Source organism: Callospermophilus lateralis, chromosome 4 (genome assembly GCF_048772815.1).
Source record: "Callospermophilus lateralis isolate mCalLat2 chromosome 4, mCalLat2.hap1, whole genome shotgun sequence".
In the NCBI taxonomy this organism is placed as follows: Eukaryota; Metazoa; Chordata; class Mammalia; order Rodentia; family Sciuridae; genus Callospermophilus; species Callospermophilus lateralis.
In genome coordinates this window covers 48,401,812-48,421,888 of record NC_135308.1, presented here as the reverse complement: position 1 = coordinate 48,421,888, position 20,077 = coordinate 48,401,812, and the positions used below count along the sequence as shown (strand labels likewise).

General features: G+C 41.4%; 2 pseudogenes; one reads left to right on the top strand and one right to left on the bottom strand.

Annotated features, from left to right (window-relative positions):
- The window catches only part of LOC143398233 (SH3 and PX domain-containing protein 2A-like), a 37,253-nt pseudogene extending 24,761 nt beyond the window's left edge, over positions 1–12,492 (top strand).
- Positions 12,493–15,822: 3,330 nt separating this feature from the next.
- Positions 15,823–19,364, bottom strand: LOC143398232 (large ribosomal subunit protein eL19 pseudogene; annotated as a pseudogene).
- Positions 19,365–20,077: the final 713 nt, after the last annotated feature.

The following is a 20,077-nucleotide window of genomic DNA, read 5'->3' as shown; positions in this document are numbered from 1 at the left end:
CCAAACAATGAAAGAATATTTTGAAAATGAATTACATAAGCAGATTCAAGAAGCAAAAATGAACTCTACCAGGAGATAGAGATTTTTTTAAAAAAATCAAACAGTAATCCTAGAAATGCAGGAAACCATAAACCAAATCAAAATCTCAAATGAGAATATTACAAATAGACTAGAACAAATAGAAGTCAGAACATCAGATAATGAAGACAAAGTTTATCAACTCAAAAAGACTATAGTCAACGCAGAAAGGCTGGTAAGAAACCACGTGTGAAACATCCAAGAGATATGGGATGTCATAAAAAAAAACAAAACAAAACTTAAGAGCCCTTGGGATAGAAGAAGGTATAGAGGTCCTAACCAAAAGAATGAGCAATAAATTGAATGAAATAATCTTAGAAAACTTTCCAGAAATGAAAGATGGAATGGACTGCCAAATTCTGGAAGCCTACAGAACCCCAAACATACAAAACCGTAATAGACCAACTCCAAGACACATTATTATGAAGATATCCAACATACAGAACAAGGAGAGGATATTAAAAGCTACAAGAGAAAGGAGGCAGATTACATTCAGGGATAAACCAATTAGGTTAACAGCTGATGTTTCATCACAGACATTGAAAGTGAGATGATCTTGTATCAACGTATTTCAAATACTGAAAAATAATGGATTCCAAACAAGAATATTGTATCCAGCAAAATTAAGCTTCAAGTTTGACAATGAAATTAAAATATTTCACAATAAACAAAAGTTAATAGAATTCACAGCCAGAAAACCAGCACTGCAAAGCATTTTGAGCAAAACACTACAAGATAAGGAAATAAAAGACAGCACCCAAAACTAACAGTGGGAGGTAACCCAGTAAAGTGGGTGGAATTACCAAAGAGGAAAAACAAGCCAAATTAAACTAAATAAATAAATAAACATGACTGGAAGTACAAACCATATTTCAATAGTAACCGTAAATGTTAATGGCTTAAACTCACCAATCAAGCGACATAGGCTAGTAACTTGGATTAAAAAAACAGATACAACAATATGCTGCCTTCAGGAGACTCATCTGACAGGAAAAGACATACACAGGCTGAAGGTGAAAGGTTGGGAAGAATCATACCACTCAAATGGTCTTCAGAAGCAAGGAGGAATGGCCATACTCATATCGAATAAAATCAACTTCAAACCTAAGTTAATCAAAAGGGATCAATAAGGACACTATATATTGTTAAAAGGAACCATTCACCAACAAGAGATAACAATTATCAATACGTATGCACCAAATAATGGTGCTGCAACATTTATAAAACAAACTCTCCTCAAATTCAAGAATCAAATTGACCTCAACACAATAATTATGGGTGACTTCAAAACACCGATCTCACCATTGGACAGATCCTCCAAACAAAAGCTGAATAAAGAAACTATAGAACTCAAAGCACAATCAATAACCTAGACTTAACTGACATATATAGAATATACAACCATCATCAAGTGGGTATACGTTCTTCTCAGCAGCACATGGATCCTTCTCAAAGATAGACCATATATTATGCCACAGGGCAACTTTTAGTAAATATAAAGGTGTGGAGATAATACCATGCATCTTAACTGCTCATAATAAAATGAAACTGCAAATCGATGATAAAAGAAGGAAGGAAAAATCCTGCATCACCTGGAAAATGAACAATATGTTACTGAATGATTAATGGGTTACAGATGACATAAAGGAGGAAATCAAAAAATTCTTAGAGATAAATGAAAATACAGACACATATATCAGAATCTATGGGACACAATGAAAGCAGTTTTAAGAGGGAAATTCATTGACTGGAGTTCATTCCTCAAAAAAAGAAAAAAACCAACAAATAAATGAGCTCACACTTCATCTCAAAACCCTGGAAAAGGAAGACCAAAACATATGCTGTACTTTTTAAAAGCAACTTTGCTGAGATCCATAGCCAAGTCATAATAATGCATGGCATTTTTGCCAGAACAGAGTGGTTGAGAGGTGACCCCAGCAAGCCATTGAAATGATAATGGTTATATTAAGGTGTGTATTCAATTGTATATTAGACCCCTGCTGTCCTCCTCGGCCTGCTACTTTGGAGTTCTCAGCTTGCTACTTTGGAGTTCTCGACGGGATTCCCGGAGAGTTTCCATTGGTTGGGGAAATGCAGGAAGAGGGATTTTCAGAGGAGAGATTTTCTGGTTGGTGGTTTCTAGAGGAGCCGCGTGGCGTTCGGGAGTGTTCCCGGGAAGTGTGTGTAGAGTGCTGGTGAGAGTTTGGAAATAAAGGTTGCTGTTTGAACCTACAAAGCTGTGTGGCGGATTGGTTATTTTGTGCCCAGCCATACTGCAGCATTTGGTGGCCCGTGCGGGGAACACCTGAGGGTAGGTGATAAGGTAAATTGCTCGCCCCTGAGGGAAGACAAGAGAATGGGTGACCATTTCAAAAAACAATGTGTTCTCGTTTGATTTGTTTTGTTTTTGTTTCAAGTGGCCTATCCCTAGAACTTTCTCAGGCAAACTGGGAAAAATGGTTGGCTCAAGGTGTGAAGTTGTTCAGCCCTGAGGAAGAGATAAAGATAGACCACGAATATACATTTCAAAAAAATAGGAAAATTGATACAATGATGTTTTGTTCCATTTTTGTTTTGTTTTGCTTTGGTTTTGTTTTGAGTTATCTGTTTGAGTTGCATTATCCTTGTAGCAGAAAGATGGGGTCAGAAATTAGCGAAAAACAAACTGAAAGAATGTTAAGTAAATTGTTAGAGGAAGGAGGCATCCCAGTAAAACCAAAAAGAGTCAGGGCATAGGTTGATAAAATACAAAAATGTAGCCCATGGCTTTTTCAGTGGGAGTTGTTGAATATATCACAATGGGACCATCATGTTGAAGATTTAAGGGACAGGGAAAAGAAAAACCCAGGAACTCTGCCAGTTGGCACATTGCCATTGTGGATGATGATACGATTTTGTTTGCCTAGTCCAAAGATTTCAGTTCAGATTATGGTAGAAGACATATTAAATCAGGAAAAAAAGGAGGCCTCTTGAGATAGTCAGAAAGGGGAAGAAAGTTTAGAGCAGAAAAAGCCATCAGGGGAAAAGTTACAACAGGAGGCTTCTACTAACACCTTTCTATCACCAGAGGGCATAAGTGTCCAACCAACAGCTCCGCCTATGGGGCCCTCAACCCTCCTGTTGATAGATGGGATTCTGAGACAGTACCTCAAAGATTAGCATGCCCTGTATTTGAACAGGCAGGAGGGCAGCGAATTCACCATGTTTTAGAATTCAAAACAGTGAAACAGCTAAAAGAGGCTGTAACAACCTATGGTCCTCAAGCACCCTTCACCATAAGCTTGGTCGAATCCATTACCAACTTGAACACGATGCCAGCAGATTGAACTAGTATGTGTAAAGCTGTGCTAAATGGAGGACAATACCTGTTATGGAAGGTTGCCAATGAGAAATTTTTCATGGAGACAGATAGGCGAAATGCAGCAGCTGGTTATCCTCAGAGAAATCTAGATATGTTGTTAGGAAAAGGACCTTATGAGGGTCAGCTGCTACAAATACTCACAAATTGCTATATACTCACAAATTGCTTCAGATGCAGTTAGGGCATGGAAGACTTTACAAGGACATGGAGATTTACAAGGTCAATTATCTAAGGTAATACAAGGAGCTAATGAACCTTACACTGAATTTGTAGATAGGCTTATTCAAAGAGCTACCAGAGTTTTGGGGGATACAGAGCAAGCAATGCCATTAATTAAACAGCTAGCCTTTGAGCAAGCAAACAGATGGTGCAAGGAGGCCATTAGACCATGGAAACATGGAGATTTAAGCACATATATTAAATTATGTAGAGACATTAATGAACAAGGGCAAGTCCTGACAGCTGCAGTACAACAGGGTTTAGATGCCAGACAGAAAACATGCTACAATTGTGAACAAACAGGACATTTTAAAAGGAGTTGCCCCATAGGATGAGGGTTTAACAAAACTAGGTATCAAAGGAGTAGAATACCGGGTATTTGCCCACGATGCTGTAAAGGGAGACATTGGGCTAATGAATGCCGTTCTCAAACCACCATAGAGGGTACTCCATTATCAAAAAACAGACAAGTACCAGGTGTTTACCCACAATATCATGGAGAAAAGCATCAGGCTCCATTGCCAAAAAACGGACAGGGGGGCCCAATGCTCTGGGGCCCACAACCACAAATATACGGGGCAATGGAGGAACCCAGCAACACCATCATGGTAGTGCCCAGGAAACATTATCCATTAGATCCCTCATCAGACAAACCAGAGGGAGCACAGGGTTGGACACCTGCACCTCCACCAGAGCAGTACTAACTCCAGAGATGGGAGTTCAAATCATTCCCACAGGAGTAAAAATACCTCTTCCCCAAGGAACAGTAGGCTTATTATTGGGACACAGTTCTTCCACTCTAAAAGGACTTATGATAAGTCCTGGGGTAATTGATCCTGATTATGAAGGTGAAATAAAAATTATAGCTAGTTCTCCAAAAGATATATCAGTAATTTCACCAGGAGATAGAATAGCACAGTTATTAATAATACCCAGCCTGCTTGATAAATTTTCCAGCTGTACTGTACAAAGAGGTTCCAGGGGATTAGGCTACACAGGTGTAGATTGGGCTATGTTGTCTTTAAATTTAGATTTTCGCCCCATGCTAAAACTAAATATTCAAGGACATTATCCATTAAATCCCTCATCAGACAAACTAGAGGGAACACAGGGTTGGACATCTGTGCCTCTGCCAGAGCAGTAATAACTCCAGAGATGGGAGTTCAAATCATTCCCACAGGAGTAAAAGGACCTCTTCCCCAAGGAACAGTGGGCTTATCATTGGGACACAGTTCTTCTACCCAGCCTGCATAATAAATTTTCCAGTCGTACTGTAGAAAGAGGTTCCAAGGGATTTGGCTCCACAGGTGTGGATTGGGCTATACTGTCTTTAAATTTAGATTCTCACCCAATGCTAAAACTAAATATTCAAGGACATGAATTTAATGGGCTACTGGACACAGGAGCTGACCTTAGCATCATATCTCATCAAGAATGGCCAAAACATTGGCCATTACAACAAGAAACTCAAATGCTTTGAGGCCTAGGAGTGGCAACTAATCCCCATAGAGGTGCAATGACATTAGATTGGAAGGATCCTGAAGGATGTGAAGGAACTATACAGCCATATGTATTGGATCATCTTCCTATATATGTATGGGGACGAGATGTCCTAGATCAATTAGGTTTGACATTAACAAATAACATCAATCCTAACGTGCCCACTACTAAGGCTAGACAAGGCTTTAGGAAAGAAAAAAGATTAAGAGAACAAGAACAAGGTATAACAGCACCAATTCAAATAGATCAAGGAATAAATAGACATGGATTCGGTTTTCAGAAAGGGCCACTGAGAAAATCAAAATTACTTGGAAATCAGAAAGAGCAGTATAGGTTCCTCAGTGGCCCCTGACTAAAGAAAAGATACAAGTAGCCCATGACCTGGTCAAACAACAATTAGCAGATGGATATATACAACCTTCTGTATTTCCCCATAATACTCCCATTTTTGTCATTAAAAAGAAATCTGGTAAATGGAGATTTTTGCAAGATTTAAGAGCCATTAATAATGAGATGGTTATTATGGGACCTGCTCAATCGGGGAATCCCCAATTGTCTGCTTTGCCAAAAAACTGGTATGTTTTAGCTATAGATATTAAAGATTGTTTATTTTTTTTAATTCCAATTCATCCTGAAGATAGTCTACATTTTGCATTTACTATCCCTGCACTAAATCATGAAGGTCCTGATCAGAGATATGAATGGAATGTACTCCCTCAAGGGATGGCTAATATTCCAACTATGTGTCAAATTTATGTTAACAAAGCAATCCAGCCACTTAGAAATCAAAATCCTGAACTACAAATATTTCACTATATGGATGATGTATTATTGGCACATAAAGATAAAAAAAATCATTGCTAGAATGTTATGCCACACTTACAAATTTATTTAAAAATTATAATCTAGAGATAGCAATAGATAAAGTACAATTTAATCTTCCAATTAATTATTTTGGAGTTCTATTATCCTCAACCATGGTCCGCCCACCAAAAATTCAAATACGAGTAGATAAACTCAAATCACTTAATGACTTTCAAAAGTTATTAGGAGACATAAATTGGATAACGCCTTATCTAGGCATACCAACAGGAGAGTTAGGACCTTTATTTGATATCCTAAAAGGTCCATCAGATCCAAATTCACCCTGCATGTTAACGCCTAAAGCAAGAAAGGCATTAAAAATTATTGAAATATTTATGGAAAATATGCATTTGGATAGAATTGATGTAAGTTTGCCTTTATTATTTATTGTAATATCAACAAAAAATATTCCTACAGGAGTATTTTGGCAAGAAGGTCCATTATTGTGGATACATTTATTTTATTCTCCTAACACTATTCTTACTAGGTATCCTGAGGCCATAGGATAATTAATACTCAAAGGAATAAAAGCAGCAAAGGGAGTATTTGGAATTTCTCCCAATAAAATTATTACTCCATATGCTATGGATCAAATTGATGGGTTAGCTAATGAGTTAAATACTTGGGCAACAATCATGTGTAAATCTAATGTTTCATTTGATAATCACTTACCATCTAATCCTTTGTTGTCTTTTTGGTCTTTGCATCCTGTAGTTTTTCCAAAAATTACAAGAAAAACACCTATCATGAATGCTCCAAATATATTCACTGATGGGTCAAATAATGGTACAGCAGCAGTAGTTACCCCTGAACAAACTTTTACATTTTTAGTACCCAAACAATCAGCTCAAAAGGTAGAGCTTAATGCAGTATTACAAACTTTTGTGATTTGTTTAAAGATTCTGTATTTAATTTATTTTCTGATAGTCAGTATATAGTTAATGCTATAGTATCCCTTGAAGATGCTGGTAGGATTTCCCTTCCTCTACTGTTTTCTCTTTGTTTTCCACTATACAAAGTCTATTCTGGGATGGAAAAGATTCATTTTTCTAGGACATATCAGGGCACATGCAGGATTGCCTGCAGCCCTTGGTTTGGGTAATGATTTAGCAGATAAAACTACACATGACATACACATTTTCTCTACAATAGAAGAAGCTATAAATTTTCATAAAAAGTTCCATGTCAATGCTAATACTTTACAAAAGCATTTTAAAATAACTAAGGAACAAGCTAGACAAATAATAAAACAATGTCAAAATTGTATGACCTTTTTACTACAAGTTAATGTTGGAGTCAATCCTAGAGGACTGATACCTAACCATATTTGGCAGATGGACGTCATACACTTGCCAGAATTTAGAAAATTAAAATATTTGCATGTTTCAGTTGATACTTCTAGATTTTTGATGGGCTCCCTTCATGCTGCAGAAAAAACTGAATATATTATAGCTTATTGCTTACAAAATTTTGCCACTGTGGGCATTCCAAAACAGTTAAAAACAGACAATGGTCCTGGTTATACTTCTACCTCTTTTAAATAATTTTGCTCATCATTCGGCATTACTCATATAACAGGAATCCCATACAATCCACAGGGACAAGGCATAGTTGAAAGAGCTCATCAAACTATTAAAATGTACTTATTAAAGCAAAAAGAGGGAATTGGAAAGGGGTATATATCCCCCAAAGATAAACTTAAAATAACCCTTTTTACTCTAAACTTTTAAAATTTGGATTCATCAGGGCTTAGTGCTGCAGAAAGGCATATGTGTCCAAAAAATGTACATAAGCCTAAGTTACTTTGGAAGGATATTCTAACAGGACAATGGAAAGGTCCTGACCCAGTGATTGTCTGGATTTGGGGTTGTGTTTCTGTGTTTCCACAGGGAGAACAGCAGCCGATTTGGATTCCAGAGAGACTAACCAAAGCGATTTCTACAGACCAAAAAGAAGATGATTTGACTCAAATCCATAAGAGCTGATATCCAGAGCTCCAGGTTGGCTATTCTTACATCTACAACAGTGGTTCTCCCACACCTGGAGGCTAATGAATAATGAACACCATTAAAGCCTATTTAAAATGTAAAAAAAACCTTGGGGCTTGCTTGTGGGAATAACTTCAGTCCCATTATGCAAGTTACAGGAATAAGGATGGGATATCCAAAAAAGAGTCAAACCCAGGTGGTAACCAGGATGTCTTTTTCAATATCTATTTTATTATTGCCCTTTCCCACATCATAAAGTTCTATTTATTTTTTGAGCTCATACAGACCTAGGTTAATGTTTTTCTGATCAGTTTTATTTTTTGACTATGGAGGTTTTAAACATTGCAATGGAGATTTCACCTGTGTAAATCTACAAGGCCTTTACTATTGTCTTATGTGTTGTATGTTATGTGTGCACACTTGTGTTTTGTGTTATATGTCTGTATGTGCGTATGTCCATATATCATGTATGAGGAGCGCTCATGAAAAAATGGATCCAAATATTTTTATTATTCACGTGATTTAAATGGTTTAATTTAAATTGAGTAAACAGCTGTTGAGGATTGTTTTAATATGTGAACAAATAAGGAGGTTAACAGAACTGTTTGTTTACTTTCACCTTTTCTTTTTATTATATTTAATAATTCTGTTCAGGATAATGTAAATTGTTTAGAAAATTGTTTTCTTAGTACCTGTTGGAATGTTACATAATTTTTTTTAGCCATCATTGCCAGAATTCCTATCTTTATCCCAGTGCCGGTGAAGACAAAGATAAAACCAAACTACAGCTTCTTCGATAGCTATCACAGTAAACTGTATGAACTTATGCATCAATGAATAATAATTCAACAAGTAATGCTCAATCAAGGAGTCGATTTACTTTGGGAGGAAATGGACATATTGATAGGTTCCTCTGCTTTGAACTGCTTGCAGAATTTGCCTGGACTATGTATCACTTGTATACATTGTAAACTATCTGTTGGTGCAGCAAATTATGGTAGTGCTGGAGTATCTTTGCTGATGGTGTCACCAGTGGTACAATTTTTCCAAAGGAGCCGTCAATTGCCTTGGTGTCATGGCATTTCTGTATCCTCCTCCCTTCTGCTAGTGATGGTCTAAAATTTGGGGGCCAACACCGGTGAGGCAAAGATCCTCACCCCCCCACACTGGCACCAAGGCCAAATTTGGGGGCCAACAGAGGTGAGACAAAGAACCTCACCCCCCCACTGGTGCATAGGCCTATCCACAAGTATGGCTGTATGCTGGACTGGTAGTCAGTGACAGGTAACATCCAATTTTAGTGGTACCAACCCAAGACGGGAGGCTGACGCCTTGAGGTCAGCTCATCGGATGACGGGTAAGGACCTTATGTAGTATTGGACAGCCTAACAGGCACGGTCCCTAAGCCACATGCTTGGTGTTTAATTAAACAAAAGGGGGGAGTTGCAGAGACCCATAGTCGAGTGGGAATAACTCATGGCATTTTTGCCAGTACAGAGTGGTTGAGAGGTGATTCCAGCAAGCCATTGAGATGATAATGGTTATGTTAAGCTGTGTATTCAATTGTATATTAGACCCCTGCTGTCCACCTTGGCCTGCTACTTTGGAGTTCTCAGCCTGCTACTTTGGAGTTCTCGCCAGGATTCCCGGAGAGTTCCCATTGGTTGGGGAAGTGTGGGAGGAGGTATTTCCGGAGGAGGGTTGTCTGGTTGGGTTGGTGTGTCCCAGGAGAAGGCCGTTTGCATGGCATTCTCGGGAGTGTGTAGAATAAAGGAATTCCTGTTTTGAACCTACAAGGCTGTGTGGCAGCTCAGTTATTTTGTGCCCAGCCAGACTGTGGCACAATCTGAGCAGCCGCAGGAGCACATTGACACAGTCCAAGGTCCTGCTGCCAGTACCCCTCAGCAAGCCCAAGGAGAACAAGAAGGCACCTGTGGGTGCCAACAAGAGCCAGGATTCCCTTCTGAAGCTCAAGTAAGAGGAGCCTGAGTATGACATCCCCACCTTTGGCTTTGACTCTGAACCAGAGCTGAGTGAGGAGCACACAGAGGACAGAGGCTCAGGAGACCATAAGCCTGCCCAACCCCGTAGACCCTCACATGCCTCCTCCCTGCAGTGGGCCCGCTTCAAGGTGGATGAGCCTTCAGAAGACGTGGCCCTAGAAAAGGAGACCAGCTATGAGAATGAGGGCTTCTGGCCATATGGAGAGGACACCCTGTGGACCAGAGGCTCCTCTGGGGATAGTGACTCCACAGGGGGCTCCTCATTGTTCCTTACCAAGAAAAACTCCCCCAAGTCAGGCTCCCCCAAGTCATCATCACTCCTAAAGCTCAAGACAGAGAAGAATGCCAGGCTAAACTGGAGAAGAACCACTCCTTGGCCTTCTTTTCCTCATCCATCACCATCAACACCACCTGCTCCTCATCCTCCTCCTCTTCCTCCTTCTTGTCAAAGAACAGTGGTGGCCTGAAGCCATGCTTTGCCTAGGATGCAGGCATTCGTGGCACTCCCAATGTCAGGGCCAGGGGAAGGACACTGATATGAGGGCTGGGATCACCTCCTGTGTCCAGGCCAAGCCATCTGTCTAGCCTAAGCCCTTCCTGAACTTGCAGAGTCACAGAGTCAAGAGAAGATGGACATCAGCACTTTAGGATGCCAACTGAGACCCACAGGCCATCTCCAGAAGGAAGGGCCCTAAGCACCCTAGGAATGAGGATTCAGAGCTTACCCCACACATAGCCTCTGAAGGGCCCAATGAAGGGGGACCAGGAGAGGCTCAGCCGACATCATTACCTTCCCAGCCACTGCTCTCCCATGTATCCCTAAGAAGGAGTAGGAAGGGCCAGCCACCTCCTATGTGACATGTAGCACCTCCCAGAAGATCCAGGACTCAGAGATCAGTTTCCCTGGAGTGGAGGTGCAGGTGCTGGAAAATCAGGAGAGTGGCTAGTGGTATGTGAGGTTTGGGGAGCTAGAGGGCTGGGCCCTTTCCCACTACTTGGTGCATGATGAGAATGAGCAGCCTAACACCCCTGGAAAAGAGCAGGATGTGTTAAAGAGCAGGCAGAATGAGGGCAAGTCAGAGACCCTGGAGAAGATCAAGAGATGGGTCCAGGTGCTCAACACCGTCAACCAGAGGGGAAAGACAACATTAAACCCTACAGATGTTGGACCTGAAAGATGGCCCACCTCCCAGCTATTGCCTGGAAGGTAGGATACATTGAATAGGGAAGGCAATGACCTGGAACCCAGACATGAGAAAGCTGGGACCTATGGTGCACCTTGGTTTCTTCATTGATGGACTACATGTCATTTGGGACAGGCCATCTTGGAAACCCCAATTGTGCCTTTGCTGTGAATCTGGAAGAGATGTGGTCATAGGGGGGCCTCCAGCATCCTGCCCGTTTGGCTGTTTTGGTGGCTACCATGTTGTCACCAGAGGTAGCCCTTATATTGTCCTTATCCATGTTTGTGGATCATGCTCTTTCCCAGGAATTGCCACCACCCACCATGGCTGGGTGCATATGAAGACCCCACAGGCCCTGGGACTTGGAGTTGTCTCATGAGCTCACATCTCTCCCTGGGCCAGGCCACTGTCTGTACCTGGGAGTTAAAGAAAACACAGTTCCCAGGTGCCAGCAGGAACTACCTTCTTAGCTGTTATTGCCCTGGCCTTGAGAAGAGAGTTTGCTCTCCTTGGGGTACTGCATGGAAAATACAATTCTCCAGTTTAGAGGGTGGGGGAAGCCATCATGCGCTCCATCATCATCACAGACTATTTGGGATATTTCTGAGTAAGCAGTTCCTTTGCATGTTTCAGGAAGAGTTTGTTGGTTTGGGGTTTACAATTCAGGCTTTTGGTTTGGGTTTTATTTTAGGGGTTGCTTGGGCTCCTTGGGGGGTCAGCCTCACATGGGAAAGAAGGAGTGTTGGGTGGGCTTTTCTGTTGTTCTCTGTGGAGGGGAGTTTTGTTTTGTATTTGGCTTCCCATTCTCCCCCTCCATAAGCACGTCATTTTGTTTGGTTTCCACTGTGTGGACTTTGCCCTCACGGCACTTGCCAAAAGGGATTTGGGGTTGAGTAAGCCCATGTCCCAGTCTTGGCAAAACAGAGAAACTGTCATTCTGGTTCCTGCCCAGCTTGGTAGGGCAAAAACCCTCCCAGGAGGGAAGAGGTTGTTGTTAGGAGCCAGAACTTAGGAGGTAAGGCAGCATGCAGGCTGCTGGGTGGTTGCCATTCTGTGTATGTTCTCCCATTGGGGCAGGGCTGAAAGCCTTACAGAGAACTGTGGAGAAGCAGCCGTGGCCCCCACCCTGGGTGGAGGAGACCCCAGCTGGACCTCCTGGAGCAGATACCACTAGCCACTCCTCTGGACTACTGGCAATGCCATGGTTGCTCGCAAAGAAGGAGGACCCCTGTGCTTGGAACCAGTCTGGCCTTCCCGGAGGCAGTGCCCCAGTAAAGGGAGAAGCAAGAGAGTGACATTTCCTGCAGGTCTTCTGTCAATTTTGGGTTGTTTTTCCATTGTTGATATCTCAGAGAAACTCTCCAGAAAGAAGCCCAGCCAGCTTCTCCAAGGACTCACCCTGTGTTGGGAGTAAGATTTCTGCATATGCCTTTGTTTTCAGACAGATGAGGCTTCACAGCCACTGAATAAACTGCCAGAATCACAAGACCAAGGGCTGTTGTTTCCTAAATTGGAGGGAGGCCCTGCCCTCACCTTCTCCTCCCTAGCAGGCCTTCACCCTCTCTCCTGACCCTCCAGGATCCCAGAGGCCTTTCCTGGGATCCCAGCACCCTTGTCCCTCACCACACCCTGATCCTGGCAGCTGTAGCAAACCTTTGTCAGAGGTCCATGGTGAGATTGTTTTGTTTCCTTTTTTTCGTTTGTGAGTGTGTTTAAAATCAAAATTAGATATTTTCTTCTGCTGGACAGTATTAAATAGAGCAGGATGTTACGTTAATCTGCCAGATTGCAGTACTAATGGTAGTGGATTAGTGTCTTCATGTTAATATTATTTTTTCTTTTTTGAACAATAATGATAAAGAAGTGGTTCATTATTTTTTAATTAATGCACTTTAAGATGGAATGGAAAGAAACCCAGAGAGCAAAGTTCATTACTTAAAGATGCAGTATATACATTTCTTTTTTTATAAATTTTTAATAATTAATAAAATTTGTATTTTTAATACTATTTTATTAAACTTTTAATAAATATTTATTAAAATAAAAAAGTAATTTATGGTTATTTAAAAAATATTTGTTGCTACTGCAGTTCTAGTTACTAGTAGAGCTAAATTCCAATTGATATATGAAAATAGGGCCCTGTATGATAACTTTGTTCTGCAATCTGGTATCAGTAATCATAAGGTCTATAAACCACTGAACTAAAGTTTAGTAATTCCTATTTATTCCATGCTGGCCATAATACAAAGTGCTTAATTCCATTTATCTTATTTATTTCTATAACAACTATGTGTTATGAAGTAGGTATTATTAATCCTATAGCCTAACAGGCTGATTTAGTTTATTAATGTGCTCCAAATTGTACTCCCAATGAATTGTTCAGTCATAATTTGAACCCAGCTAGCTTCCATTTATATTACTGTCACAAGATCTAGGACTCATAATGAGGAATATTAAAAAAGATAAGTTAAAATTCTTAATTTTGACTGCTTATTATATGCCAGGTAATTCTAAGCCCGTTCCTTAGTAGATCATCAACACCACATGACAATATAGATCCATATAGGAGTCTGTCTTGACAGAGGAAGGCAGGTAGGTCTAGAGCAATGGACTTGCCCAGGGCAGAACTAGAGCAGGAGCTGAACAAGCACCCAGGCAGCTGGCTGCAGAGCCTGCACTCTTCATGGTGCTAGAAGTTCTGCAGGACTGTATAAATGCTCTGGTGGTTACCATCCAACCACCATGGCTCAGCTCCCTTCTATCAATGTGGAAAAGGGACCAGGACAGCAAATCACAGGAGCACTGCATGGGAAACAAGGAAGAGAGATCAGCAGCCCCAGGTGAAGAAGGAGGTCAGATGATATGATGAACCTGCAAGTGATGCTGGTGTGCACCTATCTGCAAACCACTGCCCAAGGATGTTGGAGAAGGACCAGGTGGCAGGGAGGAGGATTGTGGGCTGTGAACATGGCTAGTGGCAAAACTGTCAGACAAGTATCAAGGTGCACTGTTCCACTATCCCAAGATATGCAGTACACAATAAGAAATGTTGATATTAACAAGGTAATGATAAAGTGCACTGAGAATTTATTAGGTCAGGTGCTGTCCTAAGCACTTTTCATCTCACTCAACAAACTCCAACAAACTCTTTGCTGATCTACAAGGTTATGCATGTATGAAATCAAAATTGGATAATTAATTAAATGCCATTCAAGTTTGGTTTGTAAAAAAAAATTGACACACACCAGGTACAGTGACAAACATTTGTAATCCCAGTGAAGTAGGGGAATCTCAAGTTCAAGGGCAGCATGGGCAATTTAGGGAGAACTCAAAATAAAAAGGTTTGGGGATGTAGCTCTGTGGTAAATCACCCCTGGGTTCAGTTCCTAGTACCAAAAAGAAAGAAAGAAAGAAAGAAAGAAAGAAAGAAGAGAGAGAGAGAGAGAGAGAGAGAGAGAGAGAGAGAGAGAGAGAGAGAAAGAAAGAGAGAAAGATAGAGAGAGAGAAAGAGAGAGAAAGAGAGAAGGAAAGAAAGGCACTTGTCTCTTTTGTCAGGAAACATTAAGTTCTTGCCCTTGAACCAAAGTCCTCTTGAAAAAAAGAAATCAATACATCTCTAGATCTTGCTCAGCTTCAAATTCTTGAACTGCTGTCTGAGTGCAGAAAATATTGTGGCCCAAAGAGGCCATGATGTTCTCTAAGCCTCTTGAGCTCATTATGCACATCACTACATTTTGTGTTTTGGAACTTATAAAGACAGTGTGATGATTTAAAGTTCCATTGATTTTTCATTCCCATAATGAGAAACCAGTCTCTTTTAGTTCATCTTCAACAAAATACAGTTGTCAAACTGATAGAATTAGCCAGAAGCTACTTCATTTTCTAGACTGGAGCTAAGTGCTTAAGTATAGATATAGTATTTCTAACCACAATGGTTAAAATAAAATCTTTACCATATAAATTATATGGTTGTAAATAAGAGCTTGACTTAAAAAAAAAGTTGTCCTCTATTAAGCATAGCTTTTGTTTTCCAAATGACAATTGACAGCTTCATTTTCTAATATTTTCCATATTAGCCAAAGGTTTCCAACTATATTTACATATTCTTGTACTAAGATTTTTGTTTTTGCCAGTTTTTACCAGTGACCATCATCGGGATGCACTTAAAGTTCTTTCTGAATATTACTTTTAGTTACATTTCATTATTTAGCTTTTTAAATATGTCCATAGTCTTTCAGGACATGAGTTTCAACAAGACAATTATACATTTCCAATAAAATTCAATGCTGAAAATTTGAACATTTTATGTAATGGTGAGTGAAATTCAGAACGGTGTTGAAGATTAAAAAAAATCAAAATATGTGCAACAGAGCAGAAATATTTGGAGAGTGATGAACTATTACTGGTTTTAACACAAGTAACATGACTTCTTTAAACCTCACAAATCAAAGACCAGATTAATTGTATTTCTTTTATTGTAAAAAGGATGATTTAGAAAACTTCTAACTTCTAAAAATTTGGTACAATATAGTTTTTTATTTTTTTAACAGATAAAGTTTGTTTATAGTCCAAGGAGTATTTATGTTATCACCAAGGCCACTATATACAAACACAAGAGGGGAGCTTTATTTCTTGGTCTCTTCCCCCTTGGACAGAGTCTGTATAATGTCCACCTCCTTGGCCTGGAGCACTCCTCCTAGCGCTTGTGTGCTTCCTTGTTCTTATACCTGCAGGTCTCAGCCTGGTCAGCCAGAAGCTTCTTGTCAGCCTTATCTGCCTTCAGCTGTGGATATCCTCCATGAGGATCCACTTGTTTTTGTACACATTGCCCTTTACCTTCAGGTAGAGGCTGTGATATATGTGGTGGTCAATGTTAGATTCACGGTATCTCTGAGAAGCCTACACAGAATCTGCATCCTCTGCATGAAGGTGGCCTTCTCCTGCATTGGAGCATTAGCTGTACTCTTCTGTTTACCTATGCCCACATGTTTGTGCCTCTGGGGAGCCCAGGTATTTTTCTGACATGCAGCCCCATAATGGATAGTCACTGTTTTGTGGATGATCAGCCATTTTTGATCAGCTTCCAGATCTGATCCAGATCTGATAGTTGGGCTTGGAGATTACATTGGTTTCACTGGGATCCAACCAGATCTTCTTTTAACCACAGCAGAGGACACTGGAGGCAAGCCTCTTCTGAAGCCTCAGCTTCCTTCTGGCTGCAGCTGTAGCTGTGAAAGGAAAGACCCCAATATAGTTTGAAGCTTTTCATAATATGTATAAGATTTAAACATTAAATACTTGTAACATATTACATGTATATAACTTACCCATATATTCACACAATCATCTTCATTTGTTAACAGTGTACAAATGGTTACATAGTACAGAGATCATATTTACTTAAACTTGTTTATGAAGAGTTCGGTGAATCAATGCGTGACACACACTCTCCCTCCCTCTCTCCCTCACCCTCTCTCTCTTTCTCTCTCCATATATATATATTACACACACACACACACACATATATACATATATTTAATAAAGTTAACACAAAATTCAAAGGCCATATCTGGCCTGCCACTTATTTTGTTTGTTTGTTTGTTCGTTCCAATAGGGGATACTGGGGATTAAACTTAGGGGCACTGAGCCACATCCCCAGCCCTATTTTGTATTTTATTTATAGACAGTGTCTCAGTGAGTTGCTTTGCACCTTGCTTTTGCTGAAGCTGGCTTTGAGAATCATGAAGTCTTCCAGCCTTAGCATCACAAGCCAATATAAACAATATTGTATGGTAACATAATCACAGTAATTTATTTTATAAGTTGTCTGTAATCACTTTCTTGCTACAACACCAGAGTTGAGTAGTTGGGACAGAGAACTACCAGTCTGAAAATTCTAAAGGATTTACTATCCTGTTACAAAAAAAAAAAGTGTGCTGACCCATGGGCTTCATGAATGTGTCATATTGTAAGCTAAATATTTCACTTGCTATTCCAATAAATGTCCTTTTTATGCTTGGAATTTTCCTCTTCTAGATTTTGACTAATGTGTTTAAAATAGAATACAATATGAAAAAAGCCTAAATGTCTATATTAGTATATGCATATTATATTCACTAGTACTGAATATTGCTTTGCATGATCATTTTATAGCTGATTTTATATATATATATATATATATATATATATATATATATATATTTTTTTTTTTTTTTAAATGTGTAATTTTTATAAACAATCTATTTTAAGGACTCATGTCTCATCTGAATTTGTGGTCACTTAGACTTTATTCAAGGCCAAGAGGCATACACTTTTCAACATTATGAATCACACCTCCCTTGGCTTTGAGCCAAAATGTATTTTATAGGAAGTTGTATTATAGTTCTCAACATCATTAAAAACTACAGGGATATAAATAGCTCTTTTCTTTGCCCCAAGGCCTTGGATTCCACCCCCCATTGTATGAAGTATAAAAAGAGTCATATTATTTATAGAAATCTAAAGAGAAAATAATGGTAGCTGACATTTGTTGAGCTTCCATGGTACTTCCATGTACATTTTCTCATTTCATCTACACAAGCACCTTAAGAAGGAGGGTGGTGTATTATTGCTGCTTTACAAATATGAAAATGAAGGCTTAATTAATATACTGGCCCAAGATCACACAACCCATAACTGACAGAGCTGGAGCTCATACATAGAGTTGTTAGATAATCAAGGAAAGGCTCTTAACCACTATCTCACTATTAAATAATAGGGGTGAGTATTTATACACTTTGAAATACCTTCACACAAGGTGACATATGTTAATTATCTTGATTTAATTATTTGTAAAATCATTAACATCACTTTATACCCCATCATGCATATAATTATAAATTTAATTTAAGTATAACTTATTATAACAGTTTCTAAATAAAAAAAAAAATACTTTCACCTGCCTTTAAACATGGTAAGATAACCAGGCTCAAGAATATAACAGTTTCCTGGTAAACTAATATCTTCATTACCTTCACTGGCAGACCTCAGTGGGAATGTCATTTTTTTTTTTTGCTGCCATTCCTCTCCTTGCCTAGTCTCTCCTGCATTCCCCACACACCTGTATACCCTGGAGTGAGTTGAGAAATCATGCCTTTGTGGGGTCTCTGGCTTCTCACCCTATTTATAATCCTCAGCCTGTAGACATGTCTCAGTTTCTATTTATTTATTTATTTATTATTTATTTATTTATTTTTATTGGTCGTTCAAAACATTACAAAGATTGCAGAATCACTAGCTCTGAGACCCAGCAGCATTTACATCCCCCCGCCCTGGGCCAGGGTGGAGTGGGAGTGGGTTAAGGCGGGGTGAAGAGGTTGGGGCCGGCCAAGGGACTGGAGCATCCTCATTGGCTGGCGGTTAGTGTCCGACCTGAGTCGGGAACCCGCGTCCCCATTCACTGTCTTCACCCCTCATCCCAACCCAATCTCCCACCCCCCACCCCCCGCCACCCGGGCCCTACTTACCTCCGGTCTCCTCGCCTGTCCCCTTTCCTTCCCAGCACCGTCACCCTTGGGGCTGGAAGGGGCTGCTCTCCGATACGCGAGAGGAGTCCACGAGGCAGGAGAGGGAGGTTGGAACTTAACTCCGCGCTTGTGATAGGGAGCGAGGGGGAGGCAGAAAGAGATAGGGGGAAGGGGCGGAGAGGAGGCAGGAGAGGAGTGCGGCGAGAGAAAGAGAGAGAGAGACCCCTGCCGATCCTGAGCCAGAGGGCGGGCGGAGGGAGGGGAAGGAGTCGCCCCAGCCGTCCGGGAGCGGAGGCAGCGGCTCCGTGGCGGCGGCAGTGGCAGCCCGGCGGCCGCCTAGCTGCCCGCTGGGAGCTCGGCGCTTCGCGGATCCTTGCCCCGGGCAGCTGCTCCCTGGCCGAGCGGAGCCGGGGCACCCGGACGCAGTCTTCTCTTCGTCTCCTAAACCTGACCTCCTCGCAGCTCGGGGGCGGCTCCAGGGCTGCAGAGATAGGGCAGGGCTCCGAGGTCCTGCCGGGCAGCTCCGGAGGAGGCGGAGGCACGCTCAGGCGAGCGCCTGGGTGAACGGGCATCCTGCTAGCCCCTTCCCTCTTTCCGCCGGAGTTGAATCTGTGCAGCCGGTGTCCAGGTGCTGGACTTCCGGACCGATGTCGACTCCCCATTCCCGCCCTCGGCCGCCTTGTCATGCTGCCCAAAGTGGAGACGGAAGCCCTGGGACTGGCTGGATCGCACGGGGAACAGGGGCAGATGCCGGAAAACATGCAAGGTAGGGAGGCGCCGCGTAGCTCGAGGGCTCCGGTGGCTTCTCCACCCTCAGGCTAGCTTGGTGGGCTTCAGCTCCCGCCCGGCGCGGCCCTGGAGCAGCGGGGCTAGGGACCCTGTAGCCACAGGCTGCGGGGCGGCGCGCGGGCATCGAGATCCCTCCTCAGGTGCAGACATAAAAGTTTATGGCTCTTGAACAATGCGGCAGAGCTTTGCCAATCGATGTCTAATTGGTCGCTTCTGATTAAGACGATTCGAGCTCTAAGGAGCTCTAAGGTAACTCGAGCGGCGGGCAGCTCGAGGCTGAAGGTACTTTAGAATAATAAGATCGTTCTGAGAAATGGAATGTGTTACTGGACATTCGAGCAGATTCTCGGTATTGCGGTGTACTTTGATAATCCGTCTGGAGGGAGAAGACTGCAGAAAGAGAAGGCGATCGCGGAAAAGCTGTGCAAGCAGTGTCTGTGAGCACCCCCTGCCAAGCCCAGGCTGACCCCAGGGGCGGCTTGGGTTTGGACAACTTCAAAACTGTTGGCAGAACTTAAGAAAATCAAAGTTACACCATCCTTCCCTGGTAGGGTAATACCGAGTTGAGGGGAGTAGGGAGGTATGG